The 19,984-nt window shown below is 33.4% G+C and overlaps 1 pseudogene; it reads left to right on the plus strand.

The window, feature by feature from the left end:
• The first annotated feature begins 6,232 nt into the window (after positions 1-6,232).
• Positions 6,233-10,769, plus strand: LOC105782321 (COP1-interacting protein 7-like; annotated as a pseudogene).
• Positions 10,770-19,984: the final 9,215 nt, after the last annotated feature.

The following is a 19,984-nucleotide window of genomic DNA, read 5'->3' on the forward strand; positions in this document are numbered from 1 at the left end:
GCCTTCCTGCATAGACAGCGAAGAAGATCAAAGACGGCAGATTTTACCTCCCTGTAGTTACAGTGGAGTACATTGAAGCCAATAATTCTATCTCCCTGGGCAGCAGTGGAATAGACTGAAGATTTTAGATCTTGCCTTCCTGCATAGACAGCAAAGCAGGTCGAAGACGGCAGATTTTACCTCCCTGTGGTTACAGTGGAGTACATTGAAGCCAATAATTCTACTTCCCTGGGCATCAATGGAATAGATTGAAGATTTCAGATCTTGTCTCTCTAAGCAGTGGTGGAGCAGACTAAAGATAGTAAATTTTGTTTTTTTGAGAAGTTACAAGGTACAAATCCTATCTCCCTGACGTTGCAGTGGAGTGGATCGAAGCACTGGTTCCTATACCTCTGAAGATGCAATAGGAATGAACGAGGCTACCTGAAGAAGAGAAGTATTGAAGAAATCGATGCTCAGTAAGACTGGGCACAATTAGGCTTATAGTCTTTGCTCTGTTCCCGTTACACGACAACGAGCAAAGAGGGGCAGTTGTAGGGCCCAATTTTTGCCCAGCCCGCTAAAGAGAAAACAGAAACAAACAAAATAAAAGACCCAATACAATGGCCCAAAATTAATTAATTACAGCCCAAAATAATGTCACCAACAAGCCCAAACATTGACCCATTTCAATCAAATCGAAACCCTAGGCGACTTAGCGCAAGAAGAAGTGGGCCAGAACCGCTCTCATAAGCGCCGCACATCGCATTTATAGCTTACAAGACGTCACAAGACACTCCTCAACAGCCTCCGAGCCTGCGAAAAATGAGGCATACAGTGCAGCAATAACAATGAACACAAATATTGTTGGGAAAATAGATTTTTTTTGCTATTATTTTTTTATTTTCGGCTATTTAAGGCCGTTATCAAATCTATAAAGGGAATTGAGGGTAAAAAACCAAAAAATAGAGGGGAAAATAGAAAAAGAACATTAAAAGTACAGATCTTTTGTTTTTCAAGGTGAAATCGGGATTCTTTGTTTTTTCCTCGCTATTTTCTGTTCTTATTGTTTCTATTTTTATTATTTTTTTATTAAAAAAGAAAATGAAATAGCATAAAAAAGAAAAGGGAAGCGCTTACCTGGTGGCCGGCTCCGTCGTGATCGGAACCTTGTTTTTTTTTTCTTTTCAATTTGCTGAAATGTTTTTTTTTAAATCTCTTTTAATAACAGATCAAAACGGCACCGTTTTCCCAGGCTTGACCCGCGCGGTGACCCAACCCGAAGGGGAGGATCCGCGTGCTCTGACGTCAGGTGGGAAATTTGCGCAATTGATCCCTCCTTTTTGCAGCGCGCTTCGATTAAACCTGTTTTGCTTTTTTTTAAAAATTGGGCCGCATATTTTATTTTTGGTTCAAATTGGTCCCTATTGCTGTGCACCGCTTCAGGGAAGGGATTATTTCCATTTGGGCCCCCTCATATAATGCGTGCGTTTCAAATTGGTCCTCGTTCAATTTTAATTTCATTTTTTTTGTTTTTTGCAATTTTTTTTAATTTTTGAATTTTTAAAATTATCACTATATAATTTATTATCATTTATTATTATTTCTCTATGTATGCAAGCATTTTTAATATATAGTATATATACATATTTCTTTATAATATATATTCTTAAAACTTATATAAATACATGCATTTTACATACGTTGTATATTTTTATTTTATCTCTCTTAACTTTTATATATTTTATATTATATATATATTTATACATTTGTTTTATTCTGTAAATATATACATATCCTCATACTTTCATATTTTTTTTACATTATTTTATTCCTATAGTTTTTGCATTCATATATGTACATATATACATATACATATTTTAATACATGCATAATTTTTATATATATATATATATTCCCTTTTTTGTTTTCATAGCCTTTATAAATAAGTATATATGTATGTACACTTATATTTTACAATACATATGTATTTTCCTTATTTTTGTACATATATGCATTTCTTTGAAATCTACATGCATATTGTTGGAGATTATTATAAGTTCATTGTACATGTTTTTTTTACATGCATACACTTGTATATGTATGTTAAATATATGCATCCACATTTTTCAAATTTACTTGTATATTGTGCTTGTGCTTACATATTTTGTAAGTACATGTATATATATTTTTTAAATTAAAGGTTTTTTTTTAATAAAAGCATTATTTGAGGTTTGGGATTTTTGAGGGAAATTGAGCCCTAACGTATTGGGTTCTAATTTTCTTTGTTAATCTTAAATGACCGAGAATATTCTTTATTCAAAATGCATGAGCATAAAAATCATTTTTGGGAACTTAACTTGTTGTGCCTTAATGTATTGGGTGTGGCCTGTTACTTTCTCGAAATGAAGATTTTCGCATAAAATAAAAGTGATATTCAAAGTTCGGGGATTATGAGGAATCGTACCCTAACGTATTGGGACTCGATTTCTTTACATGACTTGAACCATTGGTTATCCTTTTGCAAATTTCATCATTCAAGCTTATTTTAAAATCTTTTTTAACTTTCGACACTAAGACATCAAATAATCAATTTGGTACCGATTTTGGGCGTTACGAGGGTGCTAACCCTTCCTCGTGCGTGACTGACTCCCGGACTCGTTTTCTCAAAATTCGTAGGCCAAAATATTTTTTTAAGGTGGGCCGATCACACCTTAATAAAAGGATCGGTGGCAACTCCAGTTTTATTTTTAAAAGTCGACAACTAGAATTTTTGTTTTCAAAAAAACGGTTTCGACATGTGCCATCTTGCTTTGTTCCCTTGTGTACCTAATTCTAGAGAATTGATTGTATTTCTTTTTTCCGTTGAGAAGCAAAGGTATAGAAGAATTTCGTGTTTTTATCATCGGCCTTAACCCAATTTATCCTCACCCTTTGTTCCCAGTACAGTTCCTCCTTATCAATCTCCCAGTTTAATTGAATTTTTGTATCAATTAAATAATCTAATATTTAATTTTGTCGATCTGTATTCATTAAATCCTCCAGTTTTCAGTTTTTTTCCACTGATTGCATCAGCCCTATCCCATTAAACCACTACCAAGGTTGTCAAGTTTGTTTAAAAAATCCCCACTAGTCAAACTCCATATTCTTTGGACTTCTCCTTCAAAGGTCTCCTACATCATCCACCAAGCTTCAAAATAAAAGGGTTTTTTAATCCTCTCTTTACCCCTATTCTCTAATTGAATTAAAAGAGGACAATGGTCGGAGAAAGAATGGGGTAAATGTCAAACTAAAGCATGTGGAAATCGCTTTAACCAGCTTGTATTCGCCACTCCCCTATCGAGTGACTCTTTAATATTTGTTTCCGACAGATTCCTCCTTTCCCATATAAACCATAGATCCGAAAAACCCATACCAAAAAGACCACAATCAGAAAGAGTTTCCCAAAATTGCTCCATTCTTTTTTCTTCTCTTAGAAATCCACCATTTTCTCAGAAGAAAATAAAATTTTATCAAAATCTCCACAAACTAGCCGTAGAAGATCAGTAGTCGTCCTTATCTTCTTAACTCATTCCATGAATCACTTCTACTGTTTGCAAACAGATATCCATAAAACCTCGTGACACGCTATTCCAACTTCATCTTCTTTGATTTAACCATCACATCGATAAAATTTCTAGAGAAACTTCTTAGTGTAATATCCACCTCCTCTTTTCAGGCTAAACATAAACCACCTTTACTCCGATCCGCCCTCACCTCAATCCCATTTATGAAACCATGACGCCTCTGAACTGATTCCATCTTATGATTATCAAGTTTCATCTCCATAAAGAAGACAAATTGAAGTTTATACAACTTCAGTACATGCCGAAGTCAAAGCACCGCTCGTGGATTCCCAAAATTACGAACATTCTAGTATAGGATTTTCATTCTGCTCGGTCGGCAAGCCAACTGGCTGCTGTCGATCCTAATTAAGGTGATGCTTAAACTTCTCGTGTAGAATTACCCATTGGAACTATGTTTTCACCAATTCCAGATTCCCCTTCTACTACTTTTGCCCTTTTTCCCCTATTGTTAGTTTCGGAGAGTGTTTATAAATCTTCCAGACCCTCCCAATCCCCTTTCCTTTTTCAATAAGCGAATCCCCTTCACTTTGATCCATTAGGTTTGTTTTCCCAATTCGTCTCCATCCTTTTCTTGATCCATTGGGTCCATCTATGTTATTGTAAGATGAATCAACTTGGCCCATTTCCCTAGCTGAAGGAGAGCTGGCCCAAATTAAAGGCTCACTGTGTTCCATTTTATTACAATCTGGATTTTTAGAATAGAGGACTTTATCTTTGTATTCATCCTTATCACCACCTCTAAATTTATCGTCAAACCAAATTCTATCCTTATCTTTTTCCTTAAGATTCGGTCGTGACAAGGGAGAGTCCTTATTGGTCTCTACCTCCCTGATTCCCGAATTGTCCTTCATTGCCATCAACCTTTTGTACTGAACTTTATCCGAATTTGTGTTTTCCCCCATTTTCTCATTAGATCTCCCCAAGTAGAAACATTGTGTCATCGATTTCTTCATGTTTGCTCCTAGCTGCATACTTACCTTCCCCATCAAGTTTGACTCTGCTTTCAGGGCTAGAGAGAAAGGTAAATCGTCTTCTGGTAATTCCTTAGAATCTGCTGGAGTGTCATTGCATTCCTTTATTACATGTCTCATACACCTACATACAAAGCAAAAGCCAGGCAAATTTTCAGGCTTAAAAGAGACCCAAAATTTTTTTTGCGAACCAGCCAGAATGAAAATCCCTCTACGTAGAGGCTTTTGCACGTCTAACTCCACTTTAATACGGTAAAAATTCTCAATTATTTTCGAACTAATGATTCCTCCAAAAGTGGATCCAATCGCATGTGTAAGATCTTCAAAAGATGTCGCCCCTCTCCATAGACACCTTCATCACCGCCCTACTCGAAACCCAACCACAACAAACCTGTTACTTTGGGAGACTACAAGAGAGCACTCTTGACGTTGTTATGCTTTTTAAATCAACTCTCTTTAGTTCTATAAATGACGGTAAAAAAATGTGAATATATTTTCTTCTAGAAAATAGGAGCTTCATAAATAGCTAAGCATAAATAAAGCCTTCATAGTTCATAGTCTCCCCTCCCCCCTGGGGGTTGATAAAATAACCCATCAAAGCTTTAATTTATATTGAAGGGTTCTTAAGAAAAAAAAATTAACAAAACTCAAAATGTCAACTCTGCTATCGTTTGTTGCAAAGTTGAGAGAAAAAACAAAAACAAAGCAATTAATAACTTGTTAGGTACCATTTCATAAGTAATATATCAAACCTCATTCATTCAATTTTGTTTCCACCACAACTCACTACAAGTATTATTATAATAATATTTCAGTTAAAACTCAAATATGATTCGTAAAATAGAAATTAAAAATAATAATTCGGGAAGCTATATTTTTCGTAATGCACATTTAAATGTTAATATTAATATAAATTATAATTTTTCAAATATACATATCACAAAAGAAAATGAGGGAAAAGTGAGTGGCAAGTTTGTTGATAAGCAAGAAAGACACTCCAAATTTAAGTTTTGGTGGAAATCTTTCATAATCAGACAATTAATGGCATTTATATATTATTATTTGAAAGCTAGATTTGAACCACAATTATAGAAAGCCACATTGGTGATTAATTAATTAATTATGAACCCTAATTAGATTCATTGTGAGAACCATTATTGATATATAATGATAATGCTATCTAAAAGATGTTTCTAAAGAAAGCAGAGACCCATGATTCTATTCTAGAAGAATAGGATAGGATTTAAATTATGCTTATTAATCATATGATATAAAATATTGTATTATCTTTTTATTTTATAAAGTAGAGAATAGTATTATTTGTTATATTTCTATATACAACATTTATAAACTAATTTTATTATTTCAAATAAAACTAAATTTAATTTTTATTTGAACTTTTTATAAATGAGCTCATTTTATAGTTCACAAAATTGCATATTTGACCATAACTATAAAACAGCAAGAAAGAAGAAAAGAAAGTAAAGATTTGACTTCTCAACTAATAACTTTGCAAAATCAGAACCAGACATCCATGGAATTCATCTTCTCATATCAAAACTTTTATATATAAAATAGAAAATGGAGACAATACTGTCGGTCAATGGGACCCAACTTCCATTAAAATATCATAAAATCTCGTTTTCCTTCTGATCTTCATAACTTTCCCATGTGATACAGCTCTATGCCTTTTCATCAACTCTTTGCTGGCAAAAACTGCCATTTTCTTTTTCTTTTCTCTTAAATGTTTGGTTTTTAGTGTCTATAGTTTGTAACATTCTTTCAAGCCAAACACAAACCAAAGTACTAAATACCCTGCAAAAGATGAAACAGCACAACATCCAATGAAATAGAAAAAAAAACCCTTGCCAACTTTTATGGTGCAAGTAAATCACCTGAAAAACCCCATGAGTTTCTAAAGCTTTTTAGCATAACACAACATGTTGCTGTTACAAGTTCCAACAATGGATCATGAACTCATTTTATGAGACTCAGTGTTTGTTTCTTTGTCTTGTCTTAAAATTATGGACTTGAGGACACGTCTTGATTATGTTTTGTTCCAACTCACTCCAACTAGAACCAGCTATCTTTTTCTTTTTTTCGTGTGAATTGAGGTTCTTTCATTGTGTCATTTCATCTGATTTGGTTTATCAGAAATTGAAGATGTGAACTGGTGATTTTTGCTAGAAAAGAGAGTGAGAAATTGGCATCTGGATTATTAGATCCCTTCATTTCGCATCTCAAAACTACTAAAGATCAAATATCAAAAAGAGGCTACTCTATAACTCTTCGTCCAGTTGGCTTAACTCCTTGGTTCACTAAAGCCACTCTGCAAAGGTAAAATGTTACGGATATCGAGATTCGAATCTTAATTGTATTGAATGTCTCTTTCTAAGGGTGTCTGTCTTTGAACCAACTGAACTAAAACTTGGGTTTTAACAGGTTTGTGAGGTTTGTTAGCACACCGGAAGTTCTTGATAGATTTGTGACAGTGGAAAGAGAAATTGAGTAGATTGAGAATTCAATTCAATCAAATGAAGCAGCAAATGCAGCTGGTGCCACAGAGACAGATGGTATGTTTTGTCTGAACTTGTTCTTTTCATGTTATGATGATTTGTTGATGTTTTGGTGGATTTTGGTTTATGAAGTTCATCAGTTTTATTGAGTTCTATGTTTTAGAATTCAATCTTGTTATGGTATTATCAATTATGTTACTCATGATTCATCCAATTTGAAACTGACAGGAACTGAATCAGTTATTTTCGGGAATTTCCAGAAAACATTTCTTCATCAAAGGTATGTTGTGTCTGATCTGCTAAAACATTTGTTTGGTTTCATTCCCTTGATATCTCACAATCTTAATTCACGTGTTCTCCATGCTTTGTTCAGTCAAATGGTGAATTCAATGGAACTGGGGATGTTGTTCAAGAAGAAAATTCAAAGTAAATTACTTTCTTCTTTGCAATTTATTCGCATTAGCTCTGATTTTACATTTCTGTCATTACTATGTAGCCATTGCTCACCTGCAGGGTTTGACTTCAACGAGTTCTCGAAACTAGGAAGAAAGTACTTTCTAAAGAACAAGCAATGGCTTATGCTCGTGCCTTGGTTGCCGGTTATGAACCCGATCATATCGAAGATCTCTTATCTTTTGCGGATGCTTTCGGTGCTTCACGGTTAAGGTAAACCAATGATTTCCATCAGTTAGGAGTTAGGTCTGCATTTTATAGATATAATGAGAGTTTAATGGAGTTTCGGTTTGAAAATTGCAGCATTACTTGAGGCCATGAAAGCTTTGTCTTAATGCAGATTGTATGCAATTTTTTTACATTACTTTATGCCATTTGGTTTTTTTCATTCAAACATTAAATCATTATTCATGTATGTGTGTGTGAGTTTAATGTTATACATCAAAAATTAAGGACCATTTATCTTCGATATTCGAAAATATAGTTGATTTCATTTTATATGTCAGGGAAGCCTGCTTGAATTTCATGGAGCTGTGCAAGAGAAAGAATGAAGATAGGCTTTGGATGGCTGAAGTAGCAACAATGCAAGCATGTCCAAGACCAGACTTGTCTTACCTTAGAACATCCGGGACCGTACTTGCGGGGGAAGAAAATGATCCAAATCAAAATCTTATGATGAGTTTGTCTAGCACGAAGCAAAACGGTTCAGCTGATGCATCTGATGCTAGGAGTTCAGATATTAACCCCGTTAAGGATGGATCCTTGAATTTCTCAGGTCTCATATGATGAACTGTACATGTTCTGAAATCTTTAACATCTTCCACAGATGGGAAAGCTCAAGTACAGATGCCATGGCCACCCCATGCTCCTCAATTCATGCACAATTTTTAGGGTCCTGGATTTCAACAAATGTCTCTATATCAAGGTTACTTTTTCTCCGGAATGCATGCTACGCCTCCGTATTATCCGGGGAATATGCATTGGCCTCCGAATGTAGAGGATTCGAGTCTTGCACGTGGTTGGGAACCAGAGGATCATAGAAGTCATAAATCATCTTCTAGGAGCAGGAAAAAATCTTCACGTAGTAAGGCAGATGAAACATCAAAGCAAGATGAATCGACTGAGCCTAGTGATTCAAGCTCCGAGAGTGAACCAGAAGAGCAAGTTCGAAAGAAAAAGCACAAAAAGAGAGCCTCAAGAAAGGTAGTTATTCGTAACATTAATTACATTTCTTCCGAGAGGAATGGGGAAAAGGATAGTGACTCTGAAGAAACTTCAGATGAGGATGAGTTCATTGATGGAGATTCTCTTAAACAGCAAGTGGAGGAGGCTGTTGAATCATTGGAGAAACAACATAAATCTACCTCGCGACATCATAAGCAACACAATCGAAGCAAGCATCGAAACACTGTTTCATATGATTATGAACATGAAACTAAGGCTGCCACTGCAAACAATCCCTGGGATGCTTTCCAAAACCTTCTGTTGCAGGAAAAGGATTTGGATTCTTCCGAGCGTACAAGGTTGCAAGGTAAATATTTTGCAGGCAATGGTTCCAAGAATAGAATCGGGAGGTCATCTGTATTTAATCCGAACTCCGAGACAGTAAGAAATCAGCCTGCAGTATCTAGTGATCCCTTTCCGGCCACACAGATGGATAGCAGCTATGAGGGTGAAACTCGAGGCATAAACTTCGGAACTAATGAATTCTTTGGACCAGTTGTTAAGAGAAGAGAGAACACAAATGAGGAATTGGTGATGCTACAAGGCAATGGTTCTCGGATCAGTTCTCGAACTGATATATCAGATTTCGCCACAGAATCTACAATGACCAGAAGTCAAAAAGAAGGAGAATGGTTTATGAACAACCAACTGGATAAATCAGCAAACCAGGATGAGATCATAGGCCTCAAAATGTTCAACGGTGATAATGCTTCTTCATTAGCCGCAGGATGTTTCGACACTGAGAAAAACAAGAAAGATGCTCTCATTGATGATTCTTTAATGATTCAAGGTCCACCATTAGGAGAAGATCAACATGATTCTCAGTTACGGATCGGTATAGGCATGGTTACCGAAATCGAAGCTACTCAACATGAAAATGACAATGCAGAAAATGTTCCAAAGGCTGTTTCTGTTTCATATGAACCAGATGACCTTTACATGATGCTTGGACGTGATTCATCTTAGGTAAATGCCATCTCTTCTCGGACTCCAGAAATCGACTATGAAATGAACATGTTATCTGCTAAAGTGAATAGGAAACATTCGGATGTTGAAGCAACCAGTGCTGATGACAAGGATACTAATGGTAGAAAACATAGAAGTTCTGAAAGGAAACTTTCGAATAAAGAATCTCGATCTAGAGTTCTGAACAGATCAGAAGTCAAAAGCAAATCAGACATGGAATCAAAGATTAGGAAAACGCCGGCCGGAACCAGAATCGCAGTCCGAAAATCCAAATTTGATCAGGTATTTATCAACCCTTTAGGCTCTAAACTGCAATGCTCAATGTGGCTAAAAATTTTAATGCATTGCCTGTGTCATTTTTCACGGTCTTAACATATGAAAACTTCCAATTGTGTGTCCATTAACATGTTTCTGATTTCATGTCCTCGGTCTTTTCTATTTTCAAATAGGAAGAGGAGATTCGGAAGAGAATCGAGGAATTACGGATTCAGCGCCACAAGAGGATTGCTGAGAGAAGTGCAGCTAAGGGTCTTAACCTAGTTACTTCCAGGAAAAACTCCATTGGAACTAAAACTTCAACAACTTCTTTGAAGAATCAACCCTTGAATCAGGACACTAAGAAAGTACCAAAGCCAGCTCTAAGAAGTTCTACTATAGAACGCCTTGCGACTGCTCAGAACACTTCGAAGGTCTTATCAGCCGAATTGAAATCAAACCAACCGAAAAAGTCTGCATCGAAGGAAAACAGTTCATCGACAACTGGATCTTAGAAGGTTAAATCAAGCACAAACACAGTAAAAGCTTCAGATAAGAAAAGTGGCACAAACAAAGTACTTTCCTGTGACACAGATGCACAAGAAAAGGGCTCAGAAGAGGTCACATTCGAATCTGAAGCAACTCAACAAACTGCCATTGTTGATGATTTCAAAGACATTCAAGAGTTGCAGAGCACTACTTCAATAATGAAACCTGAAGAATGTGAAATTCCTCAAAGAAACACATCATCAGAATAAAAAAACTCCAATGCAAATATGCTTATTGAGGATAATAAGCCACTGCAATCAGATCATTTAAAAGCAGAAGATTTTGATGAAGATGTTCCTGAGATGATTACAGTTGATCCCATGCCACCATCGCCTGACAAGACTGTTAAGTTTTCGACTGTAAATGTCGAAACAAACAGCGAGGTGAATGGAAAAGATACGTCAGGTAGGGTGATTACTGAAATAGAGATCTCAACACCACCACCAAATGAAGCAATAGAGATGGAACCTCCAGTTCACTCCAGGAAGAAATGGAACAATGGTGAAAACTCTTCCAAAGCATCCAAAGGGTTTAGAAAGCTCCTTTTCTTTGGAAAAAGAACTAGAAACTCTACTACTTAAACTGATTTCATAGCCATAGTTAATTCTTGCTAGCAGCTTGGTGTCTGCTTGCCATCCCATAATGCTTCTGCTTCAGGTTCTTGGTTCTATAAGTTATGCCACTTGGATTTCAATTTGAGTGTTGGATGACAAAATACGTCCAATACAGGTATGTTAAAATTTTCAAATACTTTCTCATTTGTTTGGAGGATCTTTGAAAGATAGTATACTCAAGATATGCTTTGGACAGAAATATTTCAACAAAAATGAAAAGTCGAACTTAGATAGTGTTATAGAGCTTCAGGTAGAAGGTACCAATAAGGCCATTGATGTCGGAGCCATTCAAGGATTCATGAAATTTGGAAAGAAAAATGAGAAAAGATTCATAATTTAATTTGTCTTTGTTTGATATATCATGTTGTCAGATTCAAACACATTTTTTTTTGTTTGGTTTTGCCTTTGTAATCTGCATGTGTATACAAATTTGGTCCATTTGTTTGAATCATTTGTAATTGTTATCCAAATCTTTGATTTTATGTTACATACGAAGATCTTTAATTTTACTTTTTACTTTCTTCTTTACTCCTCTACGTACTGATTTGAATAACTTTGTCCTATACATACGAATTTTAAGATTATGAGTCATGCTGCTACACTATCTTTCCCTTCACTCATCTTCCTATGGATGAAACAAAATAAGAGAACAACAAAGGAAAATTACCTGAAGCCACCTCCTCTGAAAATCAAAAGTTGATTTTGAGTGTGTTTAATTGAACAGAAAAGTAGAAGAGAAAGAAAGAGTAAAATAGTAGGAAAAAATAATTTTGGGCATGTTTGATAGGGAAGAAATATAAAAAGAAAGAGGATAGAATAGGCAAGCATTTACCTCCTAATGTATTAAAACATATCATTCTAAAGTGGAATAATAAGATGAGAAAACTAAAAGAATGATGTATAATCAAACCCGAACTGCGTATCAAGCTTTGAATTTCAATTTCGGCTCGACTCGGTTACACCTCTAGTTCTGACTAAGAATAACCTATTATCTTAACCCCTTTTAAAGAAGTCAAAGTGATCAACATAATAAAATTATGTGTACCAACTCTATATAAAGGAATATTTTGTTTTCAAGAAGATATCTAAGTAAACATAAAATAATTCATTGAAGGAAACATTTCTTGACTGTATAAGCACTTTAGACCATTTGTAAATAGAAGGCTAATATATAAGAGGAAACCTTATAAGTTGCTCGTTAGATAGATTATGTGGCTTGATATGATAAAATGATAAAATATGTCGATAATATAATATTTGACAATACTTACTAGACTTCAATTGAATGGAATATATATATATATAATAAATATAAATTTTAACACATTCATACTTCGTGTTATATAAATTTTATTAGAATTCTCAAACTCGAGTTCTTAGTAATTTCCACATATTGTATTTGTTGGTGTCCAAAACTGCTAGGAGTAAATGTTGGTACATTGTGCTTAAAATTTGTACTTCAGGACTTTCCTTTTGAGTTTAAAAGGCAGTTAATTATATTATTTATTTATAGATTTGAAAGTTAAAATATATTTTATTTTTATTTTAACTTTTAAATTATCTATTTTTATTTAAAAATTTAAATCTAATTGTTACTACTATTAAAATTTTTTATTAAATTCATTCGTGTAATATTTTGAAATTAAAAAAATCATTTGATAGTCATGTAATAATAAAATAACATTGAAAATAATTATATAGATTTTAAAAATATTCATTCGAACTTATCATGATAAAATAATTTTTATTGGAATAGTGTTTCTAAGAAAATTAATGTTAACATTTTGACTGAAATAATTAACAATATTAAATATTTAGACTAATTAATGACATTATAAAATAAAAGGCTCAAATTATGTCAAAAATAAGGTATAGAGATTAAATCTCAAGTTTCAACATAATATAAAGGTTAAAATTGATCATTATTTTATAACATATTAAAAAAAAGTAAGGCAAAACCAAAACAAATAAAAGTCACATATCCTTCTTTGGCCCTTGGAGTATTCAATTTATTATAATCACATAATGTATTAATTGATAAATTAATGATACTAATTATTTGGACTAATTAATAACATTATAAAACTACAGGATCGAATTACATTAGAAATTAAAGTATGGAAGTTAAATATCAAATTTAAGCATAATACTTAAATTTAATTATTTTTCTAAAACTGTCAAAAAAGGTAAGAACCGACGTAAACTTTAAAAAAATAGGAAGCACGTGTTAGTCTTTAAGACTCTTAAAATGCTCAAATTATATATAACCCCATAATGTTTTAATCGAAAATTTCATATTAACTATTTGCACTAATTAATAACATTATAAAAATATGTAAAAATAAATTATATCAAAATTAAAATATATGAATTAAATCTCAAATTAAGTATATTAGAGGGATCAAAGATGAAATTTAACCATTTTATAAAATTAAAAAAAGAGAATAAATGAAATTGTATATTTTACAATAGTAAAAATGTAATTTTACCATTTTAATAGTCTATATCTTTATAATTTTTAAAGAATTAAATCAAATTTTTATCATTTTTAAAGGTCTAAAGTGTAATTTTACATTTGAGGGAACCGAGCACTGGCTTCGCGACTGTTTATCACCATGTTGAATCTCATTTCTTGACTTGTTGCATCAGAACCATGGATTAGAAATGGTTGGTTGGTGTTCTTCTGTTCAATATTCGCAATGGGGCTATTGCACGATGTACTATCATATCTATCTTCAAAACAATTTTCTCCATCAGTTTCAGAAAAATATCACAATCTAATCTCTTTTATGTTATTAACCCTTCTTCTCTTCTACCCATGAAACCCTTTCTTCCCACTTGTTTTTGACTCACTCTGAGTTAACTCACTTATCAACCGCCTTCCACCACCATCAATTCATCCTCATCGAGTTATCAAAGTTGCAGCATTCCACAGTGACTATTTATCCAAAAAGAGTAGCAACAATGACCACAATGTGAAACTCACCAAGGATTAGAAGATTATTAACGTAACGTCTCTAAAATCAATATACTATAAAAGACTTTATTTGAGAGGGATTCGATCAAATTAGTCTCTTTATGATTCAATAGATCAATTTTGTCTTTGTAGTATTAAAAGAATAAAAAAGACCAAATTAGAATTGAGTTAGTATTTACTGTTTAATAGAACTAATATTTTCAAAGTTTTATGGTTTTGCAAATGAAATTTGTTGTTAAGAATTGACTGCAATTGAAAATAATAATTTTCAAAATGATTTTTATACAATAAATGTTAACTCATTTACAATTTGAACTTATTTGATTCTTTTTAATAGTATATGACCAAATTAATCTATCTAATAATAGAGGGACTAATTTAATTCAGTTTCTATAATACAAAACCTCTATTTTGTGTGTGTGTAAAAAAACAAACCTAAAATGACCTACCCATAACAAACACTCAAACTCCCTAACATTCCAATAATATCCTAAAAGACATTAAAATTCTAAACTACTACCTCTAAAGAATGCCCAATTTGTTAATTGCACTGTATTGTTTTGCCCAATTTATTGACACTTTAATAGTTTCTTAAAGGCTCCAGAACAATCCTTGAAATACGAAGAGATTCCTATTTTTCCATATACAGCAGGCAATCAAATCAAAAAGCATTGGCCAAGAGACCTCAGACCTCGGTAACCATCCAAAATTTCCTAGATTTGTCTTGATTTATTCTAAGAGAGTAACAGAGAAAAACTAGGTTTGGGGATCTCCTAACACTATATGCCTCCAAACTTCTTTAGCCACCGGACAATCCTTAAGGACATGCAAAATGTCTTCTGTGTCATGCTGCCATACTGGGCAAACCTCATTTTGTTCAATATCTCTTTGAGTACGCTCAAGATTAGTGAGTAACCGTTCATTGCATACAAACCATAAAAAGAATCAGACTCGGTGTGGTCCCTAATATTTCCAAACAGCCTTCCACCTAGCATCTTGCTCATTCCATGTGTTCCTTTTTAATTTTTATCATTCGATAAGCACTTATAACCGTAAAGCCCCAACCTCCAAAGTACTTTAATCTCTTTAATAATTAATCATAATTTAACAAAAAAATAAAAATATTAATAGTTTAACCAAAATTTTGAAATTTTAAAATAAAAAAAATTAAATTTTTAAAAATAAAAATAGAAAGATAACATATTTTAACTTTTTTTTTTCTTATTGCGCCAAATTCAATAGGAGAGCAATGCATTTGTAAAGGAGTAAATCGGAAGGCAAATTGAAGGCCCATTTAGTCTCAAATTATACCTTACAGGCCCATTTTAAAGATATAAGAAGCACCCTGAGTGAGGTTATGTTTTAAACAAGCAAGGTTGAGCATTTCATCTCAACTTGATTACACCTTACAGATAGCACGCAGTCACACATCCCTGATATTGCGGTACCATGTTGTCTCTGTTTCGGCCATTATACAACTACCAAGAAAGCTTCATGGTTTTAGGCAGACAGCAAAAGCCTGCATTCGAAAGACCATTTAGTCAGAGACATCATCGTCGATGAAATTTTAGGTCTTTCTTTTTTCACTCTCCAACCATTGAATTCTGGCATCCTAGCTAGTATCTTCAAGGCATGCCATAACTGTCCACCAATTGTTTGTCATTTTATTACAAGACACATTACTATATAAAGAAAATTTAAATCTGGATACTTTTTGCTTGGGCAATCACAAACCTTAAATATAAATTATAAAACAGACATGAATAATGTCAAAAACTCAAAACAACTACCATACATCAATTTGCATAAAACTCTAAACCTAGGGTTTAAATTATATTACTCATGCAACAAACTCTTAAAATGTGACATTCAATAAATTAGAGATTCGAACTTAATATCTACCATTCTTTCTTTATTCTTAAACTGCTACGTTGAAAATGTATTGATTTTCAATTTAAAAAGCTACGATTCATACCATGGGCTGGCAAGGGCCTTAGTCTCTCCTAAAATGAAATTTTTTTTATTTAAGCCTTTTATAATTTATAAAATTTTAAAGTAGTAATGATAAAAGTGTATTTTTACTATCATAAAAATATATAATTTAATTTCGCCCATGATATATTTAAAAGATAAAAAGATTTAAATCGAAAACAATTTGAAATATAAGACTATTCATTTTCCCAGCTTTTGGAATCTGATCCTTGCAACTATATTTGGAAGCACAGTTTTAATGATGTGGGGGTTCCAAGCATGAGCCTTCAAGTTATTTTCCATTTTCAACCATGGTAAAATAATAACATAAGATATAGAAAGTTTTGGTATCAAATCTAAAATTATTTGACATGCTGATTGCTACATTATTATTGAAAGACACCAAATATTGAGTATGGGATTTTAATAATTCTAATTAGATGCTAAAGCATGTTATATATTGAAAAATAATAATTTTAATGTTTATTTAAGAGATGAAAATGGAATCCATTTTAAAGCTTAAACAGGCTGTTGAGAATCAAGACACATGCTATGTCTGCGTCTGCTACAATATATATATATATATATATATATATATATATATATATATATTTATAACTTATTAATCATTTAATTGATTGATAATGGTGGGAAAAGAGCATGTCTTGATTCTTAACTCAGTTTTCCATTCATTTATAAATATGTAATGCTACCCCATATTAATGTCTCAATGGATTTAGGTAAAAATCTGTGCTTATGGTTGAAATTCACATTATATATGCAATTAAATCATTCTTCACTAAATGAACAAAAAGAAGACCAGCCCCATGCATGGTTTTCCTTTGTCATTAATTTCAATACATTTTTTTCCCCACAAATAATTATTAGCTCGATATTTGTCTCAAAATATGAGGTGGATTTAGGCTGAATCCACCTATTTTGTTTTATTTATTTCTCTCTTATAGCTTCTGGGATTCTTCCCTTCTTTCTACTTTTTGGTATAAAAATGATGCACAAGTCGTCATAATTCATGTGCAAGAATGAGTTGTAATTATACCTTTTTTGGCTGGATACTTTGGAAAATCGAAAACACTCTTTTCAATTTCCCCCCAGGTTAAATAAATGTGATTTAGGTAACCTGAAATCAAATTTATTGGATAATCCTCCCACATTTAAACTCTTCATACTTCTATCTTACTTTAATTTGTATTAAATAAATCCGTTGAAGAGAAAGGATTCGAGTTCGAATTTTGGAGAAAAATATGTTGTTGAAAGAAACTGTCACGGACCCAAAAAGAATTATTTTTTATGAATTGGATGTGGAAAATAATTTAGTTCCACCAAATAAAAATAATAAATTGATGAAATATTGATTTATGATAATATTTAGTTCCACCAAATAAGAGTTTTTTAAATATAAATTCACCATTTTAAATAGGAGGAAAATTATTTGATACACTGTACTAATGGACAATCAGAGGTAGAGGTAGGGGTTGACAATTGTTTTATAAAGGTATTTTATATACTAAATACTAACCCTAAATATAAATTTGTAAATTAAATATGAAAATTGATCTCGATTCAAATTAAATGTTTAGAACTTATTTAATAGAAATTAAAGGTTAAAATTTGTTTGAATTTTAAAAAATATATAGAAGGATAAAATTCATAGAGTATTTTTATTATTTTATTTTAGATAATCAGAGTTAGAATTCGTAGAGTATTGATAACCTTGTATTGTTGAATTAATTAGGTTTCAAAAGTCAATTCCATTCAAAGGAAGAAGAAAGAATGATGGAAAACAATTGGAATGCATGATTTGCGGATTCAAGTTGAAATTTTAATGTGTTTTCACTATTTATATATATATATATATATATATATATATATATATATATATATTCTCTCTTTGATGAAATTAAGAATTAAAACATCAACTTAAATTGATTATTGCCATTAAAACCTAAAAGTTCAAGAAATGTGAAGTTATATACAAATCAATTTATTATAATTTTAGTTCTGGTGTTTTATTGATTGTTTTTAAAACACGAGATTTAATGAATTTGAAGTTTGAATTAATGGGATGAATGTCTAAATATATATATTTTTACCTTCTCATATTCGTTATATGATTTATGTTCAGGGTTTGTGACCGTTCTTTTTGATAATATCGTCTCCGAAATTTAAACTTTATTCTCCTCCTTGCTACTGTTATAACTATAAGCAGTTAACTAGTTAGTTAATAAACAAACTATTACGTCTGTTGTTAAAATTAGTTAGTGCAGTTTAACCTTCCTGCTCTATAAATAAACAGCAACTTTGTACTAAAGAATTCAAGAGTTTAATAAAAGATTGTTCATGTTATATCTTGACATGGTATCAGAGGTTTATAACTTCTTGTAGTTTTTTCTTCTTCTTTTCTTGTTTTTGTGTTTGATGGATCTGCCTTCCAGTCCTTCTGGTGTGCAATCCGCTGCTTATACAATGGCATCTAATCTTGCTGATGGAATTGTTGATAGTCGTTTTTTTGCAACCAAGAAAATCAGCGTATTGCTTGATGATAATAACTATTTGCTATGGCGACAGCAGATTCTTTTGGCGCTCAAAACCCATCGTCTACAGCATTTTCTTGACTTGAGCACGACTGCTCCGCCTCAACAGGTTATGGATCAAAGTGGGGTCCCTCAGGAGAATCCGGAGTTTGCCAGGTTTGAGCAACAAGACTGCGCTCTAGCCTCCTGGCTGTTATCTTCTGTAAGTCCAGGTGTATTGCCACATCTTATTGGTATGGATTCCAGTGCTCAAATCTGGAATGCCATTGTTACTTTGTATGGTAGCAAGACAACATCTAGGTTGATGTCGTATAGGAGAGCCTTACATGCACAAAGGAAAGGAGATCTCTCTATGAAAGAATTTCTTGTGAAAATCAAAACCTATTGTGATAGTCTTGCGAGTTGTGGGGAAATTATTAGTGATCATGAGCACATCACTGCCATTCTTAATGGCTTGCCACCTGAGTATGAGTCTGTCATCACGATTGTCACCTCCAGCCAGGTTCCGTATACGCTCCAAGGAGTTACAACCATTCTTCTTGATGCTGAGACACGACAACAGGTTATCGTATGTGAGGTTCCTAGTTCGGCAAATCTAGTATCTAGTCAGGTTCCGAATGTTGTGAATGAGAATGTATCCACACCAGATTATCGACCTTCTTCTAATAACCGAGGACGTGGGCGTGGTCGTTCGTATGGGTCAAGAGTGCAATGTCAGTTGTGTGGGAAGACCGGGCATCTCGTTGACCGGTGTTACCATCGCTTCGATGCGTCATATAAAAGTATAGGTTACAGACCTTCTTCAGCTCCTCAAGCAAATCTCAGTATGTTTGGAGCAGGTTATTCGCCTCCATCTTGGGTCGCCCCTACACCTGTAGTGAATCCGAATGTTTCCCCAGGTTGGTATTGTCCACCTACTCAAATCTCTAACTGGTCTAATCCGTTTCTTCCTGCCTCTCTACAGCATGGTAACGTGTCTCAGGTCTCTGCATCTCCTCCAACTCTACAGTCTCAAGCTTTTCTTACAACTCCTGGAACGGTGGCGGATAATGCCTGGTACCCCGACTCTGGAGCCACTCATCATCTGACCAATTCAATGGCATCAATCAGTGAAACTATACCGTACAATGGTCCAGGTAAAGTTTATGTGGGTAATGGATCCACTCTTCCTGTTATGTCAATGGGTCAATCATCCTTAATTACTTGGTCACAACCTTTGCTTATGAAGTCATTGCTGCATGTTCCCGGCATAACAAAGAATCTGTTTTCTGTTTCCAAATTTACCAAGGATAATAATATGATGTTGAGTTTTATCCCACACAGTGCCAAGT

Source organism: Gossypium raimondii, chromosome 13 (genome assembly GCF_025698545.1).
Source record: "Gossypium raimondii isolate GPD5lz chromosome 13, ASM2569854v1, whole genome shotgun sequence".
NCBI classification, from domain to species: Eukaryota; Viridiplantae; Streptophyta; class Magnoliopsida; order Malvales; family Malvaceae; genus Gossypium; species Gossypium raimondii.